This window comes from Octopus bimaculoides, chromosome 9 (genome assembly GCF_046866305.1).
Source record: "Octopus bimaculoides isolate indiv1 chromosome 9, ASM4686630v1, whole genome shotgun sequence".
NCBI lineage: Eukaryota > Metazoa > Mollusca > Cephalopoda > Octopoda > Octopodidae > Octopus > Octopus bimaculoides.
Genome location: NC_142936.1, coordinates 27,509,443 through 27,516,502, shown reverse-complemented (window position 1 = coordinate 27,516,502; position 7,060 = coordinate 27,509,443). Strand labels below are relative to the sequence as shown.

Here is a 7,060-nt window from a genome sequence, read left to right as displayed (position 1 = left end):
ATATTAATTTATAATATTTTAGCTTCTTTGATATATATTATATAATTTATGTATTTTAGTTTTAATTTATTAAACTCTAAACGTATTTAAATTTTAAAATTTCTAGGAAATTTTTGTAATACAGTTAATTTTTTATGATTAAAGATAAAATAAATTTTGATTTTATAAATAAAACTTACATACATGTTTATATATATCTTTATTCTATTACTTTTCTTTACGCCATATTTTCACGCGACTTAATTTAATAAACGCTAAGTTAATAGTATAACGTTTAAATTTTAGTTTAAACTAAAGATACGATAAAATAAGTATTGCATTTATTTTCAGTAATATTATTACATGTTTTTCTTTTATTTATTGGGAAATAAGTAGTTGTATATAAATTCATTTGATATTTATTTTTAGTCGATATATATACATTCATTTTATCATTATTATTATTGTATTTTGACCCGAAGATTAGCTATATTTTGGAATAGAATTGATTTTCGATCGATTTATTTTGAATTGATTTGATCTTCATTTTATTTTCTATTTGAAAATGTGGTTATGAAACACGTGTAATCATTTTATTATTTCAATATTTATTACTTTGTACTTTTTTGATTTTTATTATAGTTTTTTTTTCGTGTATTTACTTTTGAAATTTTTCTGTGTGATTGGGCGTTTTCATGGATGAATTCAATAATTGTGTTTTTTTTTTCTCTAAATTATATATTTATATACTCTTTTACTCTTTTACTTGTTTCAGTCTTTCGACTGTGGCCATGCTGGAGCACCGCCTTTTAGTCGAGCAAATCGACCCCAGGACTTATTCTTTAGAAGCCTAGTACTTATTCTATCGATCTTTTGCCGAACCGCTAGGTTACGGGGACATAAACACACCAGCATCGGTTGTCAAGCGATGTTGGGGGGACAAACACACACATACAAACATACACGCACACATACATATATATATGCATATATACGACGGGCTTCTTTCAGTTTCCGTCTACCAAATCCACTCACAAGGCTTTGGTCGGCCCGAGGCTATAGTAGAAGACACTTGCCCAAGATGCCGCGCAGTGGGACTGAACCCGGGACCATGTGGTTGGTAAACTAGCTACTTACCACACAGCCACTGCTACGCCTTAAAAATATGGAACGCTTCACGAATTTGCGTGTCATCCTTGCGCAGGGGCCATGCTAATCTTCTCTGTATCGTTCCAATTTTAGAATATGTACCGCCGTAGCTCTATATGGTATATAATGAAATTAAATTTAATTTCAATTTTGATAAATTAAATTAAATTAAATTGAATTTTTCCATGTAAATTTCGATTTTTATCCCTAATATTATTATCATAATTATATATATATATATATATAGAGAGAGAGAGAGACAGATAGATAGATAGATAGATAGATAGTTAGATACATAGATAGATAGATAGAGAGAGAGAGAGACAGACAGAGAGAAATTGAGAGTAAAGATTATTTCCCAACATAACGTGGCATTCCTAGTTAGGACGAATGTTACTGTTATTTATACATGCCCCAGCATATGGCCGGTACCTAATGACTCGAACAAGTAAGCGAATAAAAGAATAAATGAATATATATATATATATATATATATGCGAGGGGGTACCCAAAGAAGCCGGAATTTTGCAATATTATTTTATTCCCTTAGTTTTACTTGTTTACAGTTTTCTCACTCTCTATTTGAAGCAATGTATCAGTCCAGACGCGTTTACAACAGCTCGAAGCAATCCTGCAAATTTTGCGAAACGATACCTTTTAATGTCTCCGCTGTTTATTTCTTCACCTCTTCCACATCTGAAAAAACATTTTCCTATAAGGACTTTTTTTCATTCGGGTGAACAAAAATAGTCGCAGGGACCAAGATCGGGTGGATAGGGGGTGGTGGCTAAGCGACGACATACCGTGTTTAGCAAAATCTCTCACACACAAGGCGGTGTACGCAGGCGCATTTTTTCTCCTTTACTACAGGTCGGGGCGTTTTCGTCTAACTGCGTCTGGAAAACGCTTCAGAACTGCCTAGTAAAATGTCTGTTTAGCAGTTTGAATAAGAACAAATTCTGTATGGTCAATTCCTTTCGCAACGATTACAAAAGAAATCAACATCGTCTTGACATTTAACTTCATTTGCCGCACTTTTTGGGGCGTGGTGACATTGAATGCTTCCATTGACTTGATTGCTACATCGATTCTGTGTCGTAGACATAGCACCAGCTTTTGTCATCAGTGATGACATACGGAAAAACGTTCGGATCAACTTCCGAATGTTCTTTCAGTTCACGACACGCATTTTGACGTGACAGCATTTGATCTTCTGTGAGCAAGCGAGGCACGAATTTTGCTGCAATCTTTTCATTCCCAATTCCTCGCTCAAAATTCGTTGGCGGGAGCTCTAGAACATACCAGTCATAAGTCATATCAACGAGTTCATCAACTCTTCGGTGACGGTCCTCTAAGATCAGTTCATGAATTTTCGTGCTGTTTACATGCGTTCGGGAGGTCAATGGTCACCCTGAATGACGTTGGTCTTCATGCGACAAATGACGATTCCTAAATCTTGGAAACCAACAGTTAAGTTGTATTTTGCTCATGGTTACGTCCATGTAAACTGTTTGGAGCATTACAACTCTTTCGGCCGCCATTTTCCCTAGCAGAAAATAGAATTTCATGGAAGCACAATCTTCCTTCGTTTCAGTCATTACAAAAACCGACGAACAGGGGAGATGCATTACAAAACAAAGACTCTCCACCTGGCATTACAAATCACTCCACGACGGCTGTTAGCGGACTGATGCCTGTGGGTCGCATCACGTTTCTTCTAGCGGCGAAAACCTGAACTATAAGGGGTCAGTACCACAGAGAACGTTTCCGGTTACTTTTGGGTACCTCCTCGTATATGTATGTATTCATGTATACATACATACATACATACATACATACATATATACATACATGAATGCATGCATACATACATACTTACATACATACATATATATATTCATGCACACACACGCACACGCACTCAAACACAAATTACAATCAAATAATAACAATATCACTGATTGTATAGACACAGGCAGCCACATACAGACATATACATGAGGTCATATGTATCAGATAAAAATATATATAAACAAAACAAAGGAAATAGAAATGACAAGAAAACAACACAGAGAGGCATATACGCATATACGCATATATGCTAAACATGTTAAAAGTTCTGAATAATCCCATCCACAATTCGAATATAACTAACCCCGACTGAGTATAAAAATAATACAAAGTAAATGTCAGCCACTAGACTGTGACGTGCTACTTGTTGAAATGCCAATAAAGAGCAATATTTCTATGCAGACCACAAATATACAAACAACGGCAAGAGAAGTTATACGTTCATGCATAATTTCATAAATACATACTTACTCACACTCGTACAATCACAGGTGAACATAAAAAATATATACTTATGTGTTGTCTATATATGTATGTATGTATGTATGTTTGAATATATATGTGTGTGTCTGTGTGTGTATTATTACGAAGATGTACTCGCATAGCAAGTGACCTGATCTGGATTCGTCTGCCGAAACAAAAACACTTGCGGCGTGGAAGCTGTTTATAAGCAATTTAGAAACATACAAAAACCGTTAGATTCACTTCAACTTTTAAATTTAATTTGCCAAAATATTTTCGTTGCTTTGTAACCGCGACCTGTTCACTGACAAATCCCAGCACGGAATTTTGTCAGTGAACAGGTTGCGGTCTCAAAGCGAGGAAAATATTTTGGCAAGTTAAATCTAAATGTTGAAGTGAACCTAACAATTTTTGTGTGTTTCTAAATTGCTTATAAACAACTTTCACGCTGCAAGTGTTTTTTGTTTCAACACACGGGGGTCCTGTCACATATTAAAATAAATTTGTTTGAAATTTTAAATTGTTTCCATTATTTTATCCAACCTGTGTGTATATATATATATATAGTTTTAATCGATTAAAATTTTCTTTCTATTTGAAAATTGGTTATGAAACACGTGTAGTCGTTTTATTATCATTATCTTATGATATTTACTTTGTATTATATCATATTTATTTATTGTGCTTTTACTTATTAATTTTTCTATATGTGACTGGATTTTCACCGATGAGTTCATGAGCCTTGGTTCTTTTCCTTACAATTATATATATTTTATACTGTGAAACTTAATTTAAATTTAACTTTTAATAAATTGATTTCAATTGAGTTTTTACCTGTAAATTTGTATTTTTATCGCTAATATTATTATTTTTGTTATTATTATTATTGTTATTATATATATATATATATATATATATATATATATATATATATATATATATATATGATTGTGTCTGAGGAGAGTTATTCTCTTTTGGTGCTTTATTTGTTTAACACATTCACCGTTACTTTTATTATTTTTCCTATAGAAATTAGACCATAGCGTGTGTGCTAAATTAATAAGGCCCTAACAGAGAATGAATCTACCCAGACAGAATAAAATATGCTTCAACATACAAATTCGCATAAAGGATTTTGCAACGAAATACAAAACGAAATATATATACATATATTGAGAAGTATTGCTGACCTAGCAGAGGTAAGACGTTTTTAATGTTCCCTGCAATTTTTCTTATCATGCCTGTTTTACATTTCTGATTATTCTGTAGTACAGAAGTATCTTTGACTTCAATTTTTAGTGATGTGGGTGCTCACGTGGTGCCTTCGTGTATATTCCTTACCCTCTTTTACTATACTACATATCTCTCTCCACCCCTACACATTCAATAACACTATAAAAATAGACATCCTGTGAGAGTGAAATCATATTTGAAAAACCTACAAGAATAGGTGTAAGCGCTAATATTCATAAAGCATGTGACATGTTAATAAAAATCTGTAAATGTACAACCATCCAGATATCTGAGTATCTTATTATTTTTCTAATATATATATATATATATATATATATATATATATATATATATGATATATCTTGTATTTTATGCATATATATGTGTGGGTGTACATATATGTATGAATGTGTGTAAGCACTACTAATGCGTGAATAAATGTATGTATTGTATATATATATATATATATGTATATATATATATATATATATATATATATATATATATACATATATATATATATATATATATATGTATATATATATATATATATATATATATATATATATATATATATATATATATATATATATATATATATATATATATATATATATATATATATATGATTTTATTAATATGTCTAAGTCTCTCGAAAGGAGACTACGGCAGTGGTACTGGATATTAATAATTATCGCCAAGCCAACATGGCAGTCCAAAATATAGGACGAGTGCTACCGTGCCGTAGTCTCCTTTAGAGAGACTTAGAAATATTAATAACTCTATTTCTGAAAACCAGTGGATGTATTCCACTGAAATTAGATAAATAGCCTTCCTACAGATAATCAGTAGCGCCTGCTGGGGCTCGGCTGCTCTGCATTGACAAGGGGCAACACCCTGAAACTAGTCTAGTCTGCAGATGCCAAACCAGCAAGGGGAAGCTGCTGACCTCCCATGTTCGGAGATTATAAATGGCAGATTCGTGTGTCACATAGATAGCTAGAGGCGATGGCCTCTTGGAGCTAATCCACGGTAGCACTCGTTCTATATTTGGGAGTGCCATGTTGGCTTGGCGATAATTATTAATATATATATATATGTAGGCGCAGGAGTGGCTATATGGTAAGTAGCTTGCCTACCGACCACATGGTTCCGGGTTCAGTCCCACTGCGTGGCATCTTGGACGAGTGTCTTCTACTATAGCCTCGGGCCGACCAAAGTCTTGTGAGTGGATTTGGTAGACGGAAACTGAAAGAAGCCCGTCGTATATATGTATGTATATATATGTGTGTGTTTGTGTGTCTGTGTTTGTCCCCCCAACATCGCTTGACAACCGATGCTGGTGTCTTTACGTCCCCGTAACTTAGCGGTTCGGCAAAAGAGACCGATAGAATAAGTACTAGTATTACAAAGATTAAGTCCTGGGGTCGATTTCCTCGACTAAAGGCGGTGCTCCAGCATGGCCGCAGTCAAATGACTGAAACAATTAAAAGAGTAAAAGAGTATATATATATATATATATATATATATATATATATATATATATATATATATATATATATATATATATATATATATATGTATATGAATGAAGAAATTTATCTAATAATTATTGTGGCCTTTACTGTTAAATTACCTGAAGTACATTTGCTTCTATTTGATTAATCTATATATCAAACGGCTCCACCAAATAAAATAAAATTTTACATGGTTATAGCATCACAGATTAGGAGTGTCAACATGTATTTTTTCCCATTTCGGTTAAAAGAATATAACAGTTTTTAGAGATAATCTTATCTATAGTCAAATATTGTACAGGACATTTGCATGACGAGGAAAACGTCATATTTTGTATATGAGTGTCTATGTGTCTATGTGTCTATGTGTGTGAGTGTATGAATGTATATGTGTCTCTCAGTGTATGTGTGTGAGTGTATGAACGTATATGTGTCTGTCAGTGTATGTGTATTTTCGCACTGAACGACAACGTCACATTTTGTATAAGAGTGCCTATGTGTTTGTGAGTGTACGTGAGTGAGTGTACGAGTGCGTATGTAACTGAGTGTGTGTGTGTGTCTGTGTGTTTCCACGTTAGGGGCGTTATTCACCACGCACACACACACATCTACACATACATATACATATGTGACATCTGACATGCGTGAATGTAATATCTGTGTGTGTCTTTCTTACTATATAATAATACGCCCTACGATTGTTAATGTATATCTTTTTTTTCATTTTCATTAAAACAATATAACATTTCATAGACGTAATCTTTCTATAGTCAACTATAGTAGAGGACATTTTATATAAGGGTGTATGTGTCTGTGTGTGTGAGTTTGCGCGTTCGATACGTACGAGATAGTAAAGGATATCTTATATC

General features: G+C 33.3%; 1 non-coding gene across 1 annotated transcript; it reads right to left on the bottom strand.

Moving 5' to 3' along the window:
- Positions 1–1,138: 1,138 nt before the first annotated feature.
- On the bottom strand, positions 1,139–1,241 carry LOC128248794 (U6 spliceosomal RNA). The gene has a single exon (XR_016243263.1). It is a non-coding gene; the product is annotated as a U6 spliceosomal RNA (small nuclear RNA).
- Between the last annotated feature and the right edge of the window lie 5,819 nt (positions 1,242–7,060).